Source organism: Chinchilla lanigera, unplaced genomic scaffold (genome assembly GCF_000276665.1).
Source record: "Chinchilla lanigera isolate Chin_1 unplaced genomic scaffold, ChiLan1.0 scaffold00156, whole genome shotgun sequence".
Classification (NCBI taxonomy): Eukaryota; Metazoa; Chordata; class Mammalia; order Rodentia; family Chinchillidae; genus Chinchilla; species Chinchilla lanigera.
In genome coordinates this window covers 1,673,210-1,688,065 of record NW_004955557.1, presented here as the reverse complement: position 1 = coordinate 1,688,065, position 14,856 = coordinate 1,673,210, and the positions used below count along the sequence as shown (strand labels likewise).

At 39.0% G+C, this 14,856-nt stretch overlaps 1 protein-coding gene across 2 annotated transcripts in view; it reads left to right on the top strand.

Annotated features, from left to right (window-relative positions):
- Cysltr1 (cysteinyl leukotriene receptor 1) overlaps nucleotides 1-14,856 on the top strand; it is a 34,755-nt gene that overhangs the window by 14,207 nt on the left and 5,692 nt on the right. The window contains exon 2 of one of the 2 annotated variants that reach the window (XM_005412634.2): nucleotides 3,564-3,646. The gene's annotated coding sequence lies outside the window, so the exon portion shown is untranslated. Of the gene's footprint in view, nucleotides 1-3,563; nucleotides 3,647-13,968; nucleotides 14,056-14,856 lie in introns of those variants that run through there. The other variant, XM_005412635.2, reaches the window with a different exon arrangement.

Sequence of the window (14,856 nt, the reverse complement as noted above, 5' to 3'; positions counted from 1 at the left end):
ATATATATATATGTATATATATCTTCTTTAGATGTGCTGAGCAATTCTTTCATTATTATTTTCATTTCATTTTTTTACTTGAGAGATTATTTCTGATCTCATTTCTTCTGTGGCCTGATGGAGCTGTTTCCTTACTTCCCATTTCAGAGATTTCAGGTGTGTGATTACCAATTTCTCCTATGTTGATGTCTCCTGGACTTGTTCTGGGTGGATTGGTGTTCTGAGATTGCATTTTGGTCCTTCATCTTGTCATTTTTGATGCTGGAGGCAGAGCACCTAGTCTCACACTTCCCTGGCAGCTCAGCAAAGGTCTCTAGTGTCCCTCGTCTTCTTGGGGGTCAGGCTTTCCCCTCTGTGGCCAGGGAAATGGGCTGCTCAGTCAGGGGTCACCAGACAGTTGGTGAAGTGTACCCAGCTCTGCCAGGTCTCAGAAGTGAAGCACAATGGCAGCAGATCATGTACCACCTGTACATGGCAGCTGAAGGCACACACAGGGCCCAGACCTGACCCTTGGTGCCAGCAGATCACAGATCACCTGGACCAGGGTCCTCAGGCATTTCAGGGTGCACCAAAGATATGCATGGGGCCTGGACAAGAACCATGGTGTCATGGGATAATGGATCCCTGGTCTCCAGTGTTCCCACACAGCTCAGGCATGCACAGGGTGTGTGCATGGCCCAGATATGAACCACAGTGTCAGGTGATTGGGAACTGCCTGGACCAGTGTCCCCAGGCAGCTTAGGGTGCCCACAGGGCCAAGACACAGACTGCAATGATGGCAGGATCATAGGATCCCTCAACTATTGTCCCCAGGAAGTTGATGGAATGTACCTGGCTCTCTCAGGGCTCAGCTGTGAACTGTGATGGCAGCAGATCAAAGGTCACAGTGTCTGGGCTCTCCAGACAGCTGATGCAGCAGGGAAGGCACACAGGCAAACCGTGGTATCAGTGTTTCATGGAATGCCTGGTCTCCAGTGTTCCCAGGCAGCTCTGAGCATTCTTATTTATCTTGTTCATTAGAGCTTGATCATGTTACAGGTTCAATAGAGGTTAGAGGCTAAGGGGAGGGAGGGAATGAGAGAGGGAGGGAAGAAGAGAGAGAGAGAGAGAGAGAGAGAGAGAGAGAGAGAGAGAGAATGAATGAGAACCATCTTCCTTACAAGAATAGGGTCTCCCCAAATGCCCATCAACTGAGGAATGGATAAAAAAGATGTGATCTTTTTCTACAAGGGAGTACTACTTGGCCATAAAGAAGGATAAACTGGAGATTTTTATCAGTAAATGGTATAACTTGGGACCATATTCATAAGTGAAATAAACTAGACTCACATGTGCAAATATTGTATTGTCTCTCTGGTGTGAAAAACTAAAAGAGTAAATAGGATCCAAAATGTCCAATAGATACCATAAAATGGAACAATACTCTTCAAAACAAAAGAGAAACTGGGATAGGGAAAGGAGAAAAAGAGGAAGGGAAAAGGATATACAGATATAAATATATAGATATTAGTTAAGATAGCTATACTACTAATTTCTCTTAGTTCATTGAAAAGAAAGGCTTGTGCTAATATTGTTTGAACACTTAAATGCCTATATCTTTTACTCTGAGCAACTAATTTAAAGATAATATGCAATTACTAGCCATTATTACCCTCATATTATCTTCTTTTGAAATTCTGGGTGTTTTTTCTCTTTACAATAAATAAAGAATAAGATCTTCATAAATATTTATTGGCCTGAACTGAATTAGACTTAACATAAGCCAAATAAAAGATCTGAGTAACTACTGAATCAAACAATTGAAATAGAAGACACACTTTGATACTTTAACGTCCTCATTTCATCTTCGCCCAGTCACCCAGATACAAATGGCAGGGTCAAATATTGACAGAACCTCCTGTCAGAGAAAATAGTCCTCAAGGAAACTGAAAAAGACAGAGGAGCAAGGAATAAAGGTATTGAGTGCCTTCGGTGTGAAAGGCTAAGAATTCCTAAAGTAATGATAGAAGATCCCTCAAAATCCCAAACTGGATGAACCACTACACTGTTGCCCAGAAAATGTCACATTTATTCACTTGTGCATGCACATGTTGGGCTAAATTGTAATTGCACTGGCATTGTGCAAATGGAGATGTAGTTAGTGCATTAGTCTGGCAATATTACACTTCTCTTAGGTGGATTTTAGAAATCCATAAACTTTCTCATTCCACACTAGGGAGAAATATAAGCTATGTATAAACAAAAAGCTATGATAGAACTGAAGTTAGTTTTCTTCATGGATTAGATGAACTGAATCACATAATTTTAGGGTCACAAAAGAATTTTATACACTCAACATTCAGTCAGTTTAGTTTTATTGATGTATACAGACTTCAGAAAAGCTAATCAAACTTTTTTGTAAAAGTTTACCATCTGATTAACAAAATGTAAATGCCAACTCTGAGTAATTCTACACCTGAAACACACGCCCTACCCAGATTATAGTAGGTTTACCTATGTCAATGTCTTGCTTGAAGAAAGGGGTAGAATTTGAAGAGGGAAAGAAGGTTGAAGCTCTGAAAAATAAAGTACAGGATGTTTCTCAAACTGCAATATTATAGTAATGGGTTCAACTTGCTACTTTTAAAACTATACTGTTTTATATTTCTCACTTCCTTTACTCTTCTTTTGATTTTCTTTTTTCTCCGTAGAGTTCTAGTTTCTTTCTCCTTGCTAAGGATAAACTGGAGGAAGGTGTTTATTTTGATGACAATAAGACCGCACATAAAGAAAATTGATCATATTGACCACTAGGAACTTTGAAGGCAGGAATGAAAGTTTTGCCATAAGACAACAAAAATTTAGAATAAAACAATTTAGGTTGCTACTGCTTCAAGAACACCCTTCTCTGTCCATTTTTGAAGATTCATTATACTTTGTCAGGTTCTCAGATATAATTTAACTGAAAATAAGAGATATACATCAATTAAAAGTTAATTGTACAAGGTTATAAAGTAGTAAGTTTTTAATGTGTATATGTCACACCAGTGATATAAACAATAAATAATATTATGAGTTTATAAGGAGAAGAATCCAAGGTCCTGTACGACATTCTCCCGTCAAGGGAAACTCTTCCTAAGCCATCTCAGACAGATATACTGTGTTCTAACTCCCATTCCTAGCAAACTAGATCTCTGGATAGGAATTTGCAAACTATTTCCTCTTAGAACTTTATAATGAAATATTTATAATAGAAAATATGATAATATCATGGTTTCACAGAGGAATATTTTATATTACTACATTCATCTTTAGATAGAAACTGTGTGCTCACAAGGGCAAACATCTGTAAACAGTCATAGTCTGTAGTCTAAGAGCCTCCCTCTCCCCATTTCAAATGTAAAACTTGATAAAAAGTGAAAAAGGAGTCACAGAATTCAATACCTAGCCCTAAATCTGTCAGTAAAGTTTTGATGTCCCATCACAAACTCTGAATCTATACTTAAGGCTGCTAAGTTTTGTGATCCTCCTGCACTGCTTCTAAGATCATTAACTTCCTTTTCAATCTTACAATTTCTGCATAGGTATCCTCTGACATTACAGCGTAAGAAACACTGAAGACCATAATAAGGAACATTTGTGAAGAGTACTATAGTGCCAGAAAGAGGTATGGCTCCCTTTTCAAAATGAATCTTGCTTTTTCAACTTGCAATTATGTTAACAAAGGGTCCTTCACCAACTGTACTAAAAATAAAATCAATTATGCTTATTGCTTACTTTCATTAATCAATTAATGATTCATTTGTTTTGTGCTATTTCTTTTTATACTGTATTATAACTTTTCCATATTTCTGAGTTACTCTTCATCCCAGTTTGAAGGAAGAAATGGATTCTTACACACTTTGTGTATCCAAAGAAATTTTCTGAATCCATCTAGTGGGGTTCACATCACTGGAGGATCACAGGAAATTATATAAAAGTAAATTAAGGGGCTGGCCATATAGCTCAGTGGCATAAGTGCCTACCAGGCAAGCACAAGGTCCTGAGCTCGATTCCCGGTCCCAAAAAAAAAAGTAAATTAAATGCTACTTCAGACAGATCACCTCATCATCTGTGAAATGATACTTAAAGAGGTTCTCTACCTCTCTAAGATTCAATACTTCTTTGCAAGTTTTACAGTCTTCTTTTTTATAGCTTAATATATATCATTGATGACTTATTTGTAATTGAATAATTTAAATGTTGAAATTAATAGAAAAGCTTATTTTGGTCTATAAAGGCTGGGGAACTTTTGAAAGGAACAAAACATCATTTATTTCTTTGTATATTTTTATTGCTATATTTACCAGTTTTATTTGGCATCTTTCATTCCGATATCTGACAATTTCCAATTCATTTTAGTATGTAACAGATGAAAAATAATCAGCTTTACCCTATTGCTGTGGAAAAATACCTGACACCCACAACTTAAAGAGGAGGTTTGATTTGGCTCAGTTTGAGAAGATATAGTGCATAATCAGCTAGCCCCAAAGAAGAAACATGTGAATATGTATGATGGAGTGGAGCTGCTCAGTTCATGGCAGGCAGGAAGTAGAGCAGGGGAAGAGCACCAGAAAGGATAAGACCATGAATCAGATGTAGTATCTAAAGTCATACCTTCATTACTTACCCAGACACACCCAGAAGTGTGCTTTCATAACCTCTAAATGGCGCACAAGTCAGCTTTAACATCACATTCAACCCCTTCTCAATTTGACTCCCAAACACATCTCCTTAAGTAATACTTAAACTCCAAAATACCACAAGGTCATAATTCCACCTAACATGACATAACTATCCTGTGTGCAGCCAAAAAGTCACTAATACCCTCCCCAAAATGGTGACAATTCCATCATTGCTCAAAAGTCCAAGTCCAAAGTCTCCCTTGAAACTCATGGGAAACTCTTAGCTTTGAACTTCTATAAAATTCAAAAAGCAAATTACATATTCATAGTATATACTGGCACAGGGTAAGACATTCCCATTCCAAAAAGGATGAATGTGGGCACTGAAAAGAATAAGACCAAACCAAGACAAAACAGTGCAAAGCAAGCAGTAAGTCCTGTAGCTCTGTATCTGGCATCCAGAGCACATGATGATGAAATCTGAATTCCAAAAGGGCTTGAGTAGTACCACCCCTATGGCCTTGCAGCCCACACAGCCTCTATCTTGGGGTGATTCTGCTCTTCATCTTACAACATTCCTAGGAAGATATTCCACATTCCTGGAATCTAAGACTTTCTGTGTTCTCCAACACATCTTCAGCTTCATACCCACAGCTTCATGTTACCCACCTCTTGTAGATACAATGCTTGGTTTCCCATGCCTTCCATTAAATTTTTGGTGGGACCCTCCACAATACCAGAACATTTGCCTTCTGCATACCTGAACAACTAACATCATGTGAACAATGCCAAGGTCTGCTGCCAGCTCAAGCAGTAACCTGGCCCCCTTGGACCATGGATGACATGGCCTGTGAGTGCCTGGATGGCTGAGCACTGGGAAATAAACCCCAGGGAACTAATTCCATAGGAGGCCCTTCTTAAGCAGGAGGATCTCAGGTTTTCTCCTAAAATGAAAGGTTTACACTTTTGCATCCTCCAGGTTGCAGTGGATATGGTCTTGCCAATTCCCAAGATGCCCTGAAGGCATCTTTCTTCTTGTCTCCATCCAAAATACTTGGTTCCTACTTTTTTCTAACAGTAGCAAAGTTTCATTAAAAGTAGGAAAAGAAACAGGCTCTGCAGAGCAAGTTTGGGTCAAGTAAAAGTTGGAAAAGAAGTACAATCTACAGCATAGGGGTGGGCCACCATGCAAGACAGAACACAGTGGCACAAACCCAATGTGGGCTGTCCTTTCTGTATCACCTACTCTTCAGGCTGATGTTAGATCTATGCCATCCTATCAAAAATCTACTCTACTTCTCACAAGAGTTCCATATGTAGGCTTTTCGGAACTGCTGTATGTCTGTGTCCTGGGAATTTGTAAATCACATGTGACACCTGCTTCCCCAGTCATCACTGCAACACACTAATCTCCTGTCTCATTTTCCTCTGAGAGACACATATCCACATAATTCTTTATGGGGGGTCAAGGGAGTAGAGGTCTCTGTTTTCTATAGCTTCTTCAGGCTGGAGGGAGCTGTAGACCCTACCTGCTGGATTATGTGCTGTCCTACTAGCTTGGGGTGTTGTGGCTCACTGCTGGGTTGAAGAAAAAAACTGTCAGAAGACAGTGAGAAAACAGTTAGTGACTACTGAGCTGTCTGTTTGATGAGGGGAAGTAATTTTACTATTATATTGGGATCTAGAATTCAAATATGAGGAGCAGATCAGATTTCCACACTTCTTGTGGATGACAAAGTATGGCAGAGTGAGGTTAAATTATCAAAAGCCTGAGAGCCATAACCTTAGCAAGATAGCCCACATAACGGATCCAATTAAAAACAGGAGCTTCAGTACAGGCACCCATTTAAATTGTGGTGAATTAAGGTCATCAGTGATTCTACTTAACTGCACCCAGAAAAATACTTAAGTCTTGCTTTCTGAAGAGGAGCTTCATTCCCCCAGAGGTCCTCAGGAGTAGTGTTCTACTTAATCCTGTGAAAATTCTAGTGACTATTTCCCATGTAGGATTTTTTTTTATAGCTTTGTCACTGCACCCCTTGAAGAAGGACCAGAATGGTTCCTCAGGGCTTGCGAATAAGTCTAGGGTCTTGAAGGGCTGTAGGACTACCCCTGCCTGTTTTTAATGGTGCCCAAATTTTATTTGAAAAGTGCAGGTTGAATGGGTATGGAAGAAATTACCTCTGCAGAGTAAACTTGGGCCAAAGAGAAAAAGAGAGTAAAAACAAAAATAATAGTACATACTGATCTGAGAAATGTGGTATGGGCTATCATAGGAATTCATGCTAGCAGCTCCTAGTGGCATCTAGTCTTCTTTGATGCTATACACACCTCATGAGAAATCACAAGAACTCCTACATATGGGGTCCTGGCATTGCTCTAGGATCTTGTATTTGACAAGCCCCACTCATTTTCTCCAGGAATCTTTGCCACATTTTATCCCCTGCATCACTTGCCCGTGAGAGACAAATCACATAAACCTTTCTGGGGTGCTCTCTGTCTTCCATAGATTCTGTCTTCTAAGTCTCTGGCTTCTATAGCTTCTTCAAGCTGGGATGGGCTGTAGACCCCACCTATTGGGATCATGTATTCTCCAACTACCTTGAGGTGTGGCTTGTGGCTGTGTTGAGGGGAAAAATACTGTTAGAAAATAATGAGAAAAGAGTGACCCTCAAGCTGCCTGTTAGACAAGAGAAAGAAAATTTACTATTAGCCCAGATATGAAGGCCAGGTCAGAATTCTGTGCTTCCTGTAGAGAAGAACGTATGTTAGAGAAGTGTGTCAGATAAATTATCAAAAGTCTAAGATCCATGGCCTGAGCAAGGTCTTGTTTACTTATCTATTGTAGCACCAGAGTCTTGTTTTTTGAAGAGAAATACCAAGTCTTCCAGAGGTTCACAGGAGTAGATTTTCTTACTGAATGATCATGTTCTTTAGACAGTTCAGGTGGGCCTACCTTTAATCTAGAAAGATGAATTGAATTATCTATCTCTGCCACCTTTACTGCAATGAATGTTGCAATAATCATTGAAAATGGACCTTTGCATTTTGGCTTTAATTGGTCTGTTGGTGTTACCACTCTCTAAATTTTTATGAGCACTCAGTCTCCAGGGTGGACACTAGGTGGTACCCCTGGGCCAGGAGCTGGCAAGGCTCTCCATACATTTGGGTAGCTTGTTATACTTAGCCCAGATTAATGAGATATTGTAAGAGTCTCACAGTCTCTGGCTCTACTATCATAGCAGAGGATAGAAATGGCCTTCCTTAACACCTTAAATGGACTCAAACTTAGCTCAGCTTTGGGGCATGTTATGAATCTTCCTGAGTGCTACTGGTACCAATCAGAGTCAGAACTCAGATGTCTCTTGGCAAAGTTTGGTCAGGCCTCACTTTAGGGTCTGGTTGGAGCTACCTTTCCAGAATACTGAAGCCACCAAGTGGAATGAAGGTGGTGCTTTATTCCTTTTTTATTTTAATAATAAAAGAATGAAAACATATTAACAAACACATATATTTACAAAATAACACAAAAAAATACAAGCAATACAGAATTTCAGACAAGGTGATAGGAAATTAACAATGGTTGTTGTATTACATCCTGATATCTTCAAATTGGTTACTCAGGTAAACAAATATAGATATGTAAGATTGATCAAACAATTAAACATTAACTGTTCTTTTCAATAAAGCAATAGAAGTCAGTAGTACAACTATGTTAGCTATCCCGTGTATAAGTATAAACATAATTTTCCCCTTCATTCACTTCTCTTTTCCCTCATCCCAGTTGTTCTTTATTTTTTGAGCATTTTCCTTTCATTTCACAATGTCTGTGATACCTCCTAATTTTTATTCAATCTTTCAGGTTCTTACACTAGTGAGACAATACAGTGTTTACACATGTGGGTCTGATTTATTTTACTTATGAGTATGCTCTCTAGTTGTGTCCATTTACCTAGAAAAGCCCTGAGTTTAGCTTTCTTTATAGCTGAGTAATACTCCATTATATAAAAATACCACAACTTTTTTATCCATTCCTTAGTAGATCGGCATTTGGGTTGCTTCCACAATTTAGCTATTACAAATTGTGATGCTATAAACATGGGTACACATATATCACTATGATATTATGTTTTCAGTTCTTCTGGGAAAATACCCAGAAGGGAAATAGCTGGGTTGAATGGGACCTCTAGTCCTAATTTACTGAGGAATCTCCAAACTGATTTCCACAGTGGTTTCACCAGCCTACACTCCCAGCAGCAGTATAGAAGGGTTCATTTTTCTCCACAGCCTCACCAGCATTTGTTATTGCTTGATTTCTTAATGATAGCCATTCTTACTGGGGTGAGATGAAATCTCAGTGTTGTTTTAACTTACATTTCTCAAATGACAAATGATGTTGAACTTTTTCTCATATATTTATTTGCCATTTGTATTTCTTCATCTGAGAAGTGTGTATTCATCTCAAATGCCCATTTTTGGATTGGGTCTTTGAATTTGGGGGGGCTGATTTTTTTTAATTCTTTATATGTTCTAGATAGAAGTCCCTTGTCTGAGGGACAGTTGGCTAAAATTCTTTCCCACTTTATTAGTTTTCTTTTCACTCTGCTGGTGATTTTTTTGATGTGCAAGAGCTTTTCAGTAAGATGAGATACCAGTTGTTGATTCTTTGAAGTATTCCCATGCAGTTTGGTTTTTGTTCACGAACTCTCTGCCTACCCCTATGTCTTCAAGATTTTTACCTACTTTCTTTTCCAGTAGATTTAGTGTTTATGTTTTAATATTGAGACCTGTGATCCATTTTGACTTGTTTGGTGCATGGTGATAGACATAGGTCTATTTTCAGTCTTCTGCATGTGGCAAGCCAGTTTTTCAAGCAGGTGGTAATTTATTCCTAAAGCCTTTGTCACCCCCTATTTGGGAAGTAAAAGAACGTTCTCTGTCACTCTGAAGATACTGGGGTAGTCCAAATCTAGGGATGATTTCTTTAAGAAGTACCTTGACTAGATCTGTAGCCCTTTTTGAATGGGTAGAAAGGCTTCAATCTAGCCTATAAAGGGGTCAATTAGGACCAATATCTGTTTAAATCTTTTACCTGGTAGCATATGGTTAAAGTCTAATTGCCAGTCTTCTCCAGGATATGTTCCTTTCCTCTGTACAGGTTCTAATAAAGGAGGTGGTTTGGGCTGGCTTGGGTTGTTGTAGGCACAAAATGGGCAGGCTGTGCAGACCTATTTAGCAGTTGTTGCTAGTCCTAATCCTGTGAAAACTCAAGTGAACATTTCCAAGGTAGCATCTTTTCCCATATGGAAGGAATCATGAAATGTTTTTATAGCTTTCCACTGTATCTCTTAGGGAAGAACCAATTTGTCTCATAAATACCACTAGGGTCCCTTATTAATTCCTTTTCCTAAGGTCCATTTATCCTCTTCAGAGTTGTAGACTTGTTTTAATGGTTCATTGGAAATAAGGAGTAAGGTTAGAGCAGTATGGGGCTATAGAGCTGCCCTTCTTGCCTCCCTATCGGCCTTTTGATCTCTTAAGGAGACTTTAGACATGTCTTTTGGGGATCCCATGCAGTAAATGATGGTGACCTGCTAAAATGTGCAGAATTTCCTTCTTGTGTTTTATAGATTATTGTTTTTTTAAAATCAGCAAGCTTCTTTCTGGATTGCTGCATGGGCATATAGTACCAGAAAGACACGTTTGGAGTCTGTATGGATATGTAACTTTTGCCTTTTCCTAATATCAATGCCCAAGTAGAGCTATGAGCTCTGTTTTTTGAGCACAGGTCCCTGGGAGAAGTTGGCCTCAACGACCTATTGTGAAATGGCAACTGCATAACCTCCCTTTTGATGTCCTTGTTGCAAAAATCTACTTTCATCACTGAACCACACCTCTTTAGGTTTCAGAGGGGCAAGTTGCTGATATCCCACCTGCTTGCGTAAGTTTGAGAGATCACTTGTTCACAAGATTGGCTAGCTTCTAGGCCTGTAGGCATCAGAGGAGCAGGATTAGGAATAGTGCAAGTTCTATAATAACCTCCAGAATGTCTAAGAGCATAATGTGATATGCGGCACATCATTCCCCTGTTAACCACAAGTAACCTTTGGTCTCAAGAATTGCTCTGACCTGAAGGGGAGTCAAGACTTCTAATTTTTGTCCTAAAGTCTTCCTCTGTTAGCATAGCTATAGCTGAAACAGTGCTTTGGCAGGATGGCCATTCAGCAGCCACTCCATCTAACTTTTTGAAAAGTATGCCACTAGGTAGAGTTCTTTTCCGAGCTGTTGGGTCAAGGCTATCTCTCTCTTTATCCCTCATTATCCTTCAAGACTACTCCCTCATCCAAAGCAATCCCGCTCTTTTCCAATGTTTACAGGAAGAAAGGTTTTCTTAGGTCAGATATTTTATTATACTATGCAGCAGGCTATCCACCTGTTGGCTAATTAGGTCAGGAAGACCTGGTATAGTCTCAACAGGTAAAATATATTTTGACCTTTGCCAGAATTTGAAATTTGACTCCAATTTTTCTAACAAATCTCTTTCTAGCAATGGAGAAGAACACAGTGGGACAATTAGAAATTCCTGGTCAAACATTCAGCCTTCAAAGTGGCACATCAGAGCAGGAGTAAAGGATCTCTGACTATGGGTCCTCTCAGTCCAACTATGGCTATAGATCTGGAGGAGGGTTTTCTGGAGAAGTAAGTCAAAAGAATGAAGGAACTGAACTGACTCACCCATGATCGCCAGCATTCTTCATAATATCCACGGACAAGGGCATTGTAAGTTCCCCTGAGCCTTGTCAGAGCAGGTAACAAGGGTTTTGGCAGCTTAGCCCTTCTAGGAGCAAGGACAGTCAAGCCCCCAGTACCATGAGTCAGGCGTACTGGCAGCTTCACACTAGACGGAGGGCCTTGGCAATGACTTGGTGTAGCCATGTACCCAGTGCCCAAATTTCTTGTAACTTAATCAACCTTGAGCTTTCCCTTAGACAATTTGGATGAGTTTAAAGCGTTTCAAAAGCTATAATTCTAACTTTTCTCTTTTGACCTTCCTCCAGATTTCAATTATCAAACACAGAAAAGGCCATGTTCACCAACTGAGTCATACATGTCTGAGATTCCATCTGAAATTTCTTCATTAAACAGATGGGAGACACCAATAACCCCTTGAGAGACAAGTAGGGCTCTGAGGACAGAACCAAAGATATCTCTCTCTTCCTCTGGGGTCACTCCAAATACCATAGTTTCTGGGAATATTCTGAGACAGGAAGTCACAGAGGCCTGAATATAAGGAGTTTAATTCCATTTCTATGTTTTAAGCAGAAATAGTTTACCTGAAAAATAGTCTCATAATTTAAACTACTATCTCGTACTCATTATTTAAACTGTACCCTATATCTTCTACCATGCTATCTTTTCCATTTCCTGTTCATACTGAACTAAAACCATATTGCAATAGTAGATGAGCTATTTCTTTTTAAATTGGCAGGATAAAACCTTTCCCACTAATAAAACTGAAAAGTCTGTGCAATCTGCAAGGTGTGGTTCATAAGGTTTCAATGGCTCCTCTTGGGGCCTATAGAGAGGGACAACTAGGTTTTTCCTCCTTAAGGTGATATCCCATGCAGAAAGAGGAGAAGGAGCCCAAATGAGCCCACAAAGCATCCCTCATGAGACTCAAGTGCTTACTAAACAGACATGTATGTCCAAAGTGCCATCTTTCATAGAAGCATTGAAGAAAGCCCTACTAAGGATGCTTTGTCTCCATATGGGATCCACTAGCTTCTTAAGGAGAAGGAGTTGAGCCACTTGATGTTTCTACCTAGGTCTTTGAAACTCCCATGAGATCAGAGTGGAATCTCCCCTTCACAGGGATTCCCTTTGCCACTGTTGAGGCAGTTGATGGTTCTACTTAAGCAGGGTTGAGCCACTTGAGAAGCAACATCTCTTGCATTTATCCCAATAGTAAAATCTTTGATACTTTAAAACAGCAGAGATAAAAACCTTTTTTAAAGAATTAACCTTTAAAAATCCTAAGAATGACTCACAGTCACTTGAGTTAAGTTTTACTGGCTGTTCTTTTGTTTTGCTCAGGCCATGTGAGACAAAACTAGTGGCCTTTGTTTCTTCATAATGGCACTAATCTCTTCCCCAAATTCACATTCTTTAGTCCCAACTTTACATGCATTATAGTAGGCCAAAATTTGAGCTTTTTTAGTCTTTCTGCTCTGCTTTTTCTCTCATATCTCACTAAAAAGCTGGCTAAAAGAAGCCAGCAGAAGTCATGTCACAGCCTGAATATTGGGCTGCCTTTAAATTTTCTGCACAAGATGAACTTGTCCACTGCCCTTAAAATCAGTATCCTGGAAAACATCAGGACACAGGTAAAATGTAAACAATTTTGCCACAGTCTAGCATGCATGGCCTCTAGTAGAATTGCCAATAAAGTCTTCATTTCCACCTGAAACTTGGAGAGTCTGACCTTTACTGTCCCCACTCCTATGAGCATTCTGGTCTCTTGAACTCTAACCAGAATTACCCATCAGACTCTGATTAGAGCATTCCAGGACTTCTCTAGCCAGCACCTTCCAAATATTTCCAAACTCTTCCTGAAAACCAGTTCCAAAGGCTTCTGAACCACATATGGTGAAATATAGTCACAGCAGTGATCCCCAATTCTCTAATATCAGTTTTCTCTATTGGTCAGCTTTTCCCACTGTTGTGTGAAAATATGTTACACCTACAACTTACAGAAGGATAAATTTAATTTGGCTTGCAATTTCATGGTATTCAGTCCATAGAAAGCTGGCTCCAAGGCAGAAACTTCATAGCAACAGGGCATGGTGGAGCAAAGCTGCTCAGTTTGTGGTAGCCAAAAAAGCATAACAGAGGAATAGGACTGAAAAGAAAAGGGTCAGGAAGCAGATATAGTACCAAAGGTCATGCCACCATTACCCACCCAGAAGTATGCTTTACAAATTCCTTAGCTGGCTCACAAGCCAATCATACTATTAATCCAGTTTAACTATCACAGGGTATTTTTTTAAATATTACATGTTTGCAGTACATAATGATTACATTTCTCATGGGTACATGTACATAATATATCTTAATTTTCTCTCCCTTTTTCTTTCTTTCTTTCTTTCTTTCTTTCTTTCTTTTTGTCCCCTACCCATCATGTCCCCACTCCTTCAAACTCTTGGTCCTCTTCCCATTTGCAAAAGCTTTATTTTCATCTTTGTTCCTCCAATTCTTTTTTTCCACCCTCTTTCCCTCTCCTCCTTCTCTATTCCCTCCTTTTCTTGTCCTCCCATCCATTTGAAAAAGATCTCCCCACTCAAAATAGAGAGAGAGAGACAGAGACAGAAACAGAGACAGAGAAGAGAGAGAAATCTGGGGGCCCAAATGGAAGGTAGGTGAATACCACAGGGTGTTTTATAACTCTTGTGATTATCTTATAGTCTAGCACTTTTGTTAATATGTAAGAAGCAACATTACACAGCAATTTTAGGCTCTGAAATTGGAAAAGGTTTTAAATTATATTAGAATGAGAAGATAACTATAAATGGTTTCAGAAAATAAATAATGCCTTCAAATGATAAACTTGTTCTATAATTCATTTACTCATTCACTAGACACTTAATAAGTACTTAAGGGCAGGGTACACATTTGCTAGAGCCTATATTAGATGCTTTTTAATTTAACCTCCACATAGTTTGAGAGGGAAGTTACATTTACACAAATCACTGATAAGCAAGATAGATTCACAGTTCCCTAGAAGTTCAACAGGATAGAAATTACTTTGGATGGAAACTGAGAGCAGGCATAGTCAAGAAGTCATAATTTTAACAGAATAATGGGTAATTTTTGCATATTCATAGGTGAACGAAAGTGTCTTCTAGGTAGAAAAAATACCATGAAAAATAAGAAGCAGATGTAGAAACTTGTAACACACATTCCCGGTATGGCAGATTTTCCCTAAACCATAGAGTTTGTAAAAATGGAGAAGTAAGAGAGTAATGAGAATGGTAAATTACAGAGAGACTGTAAGAAGCCATTAGTATCAGGTATGGAGATATATATATATACATATATATATATACTTGATACACATGTATGAGATGTACATGATGAACTGATGTAATATACACTGTGAAATGACTACCACTATCAAGATAATTTGCACAAGTATTACCTTACATACCATGTATAT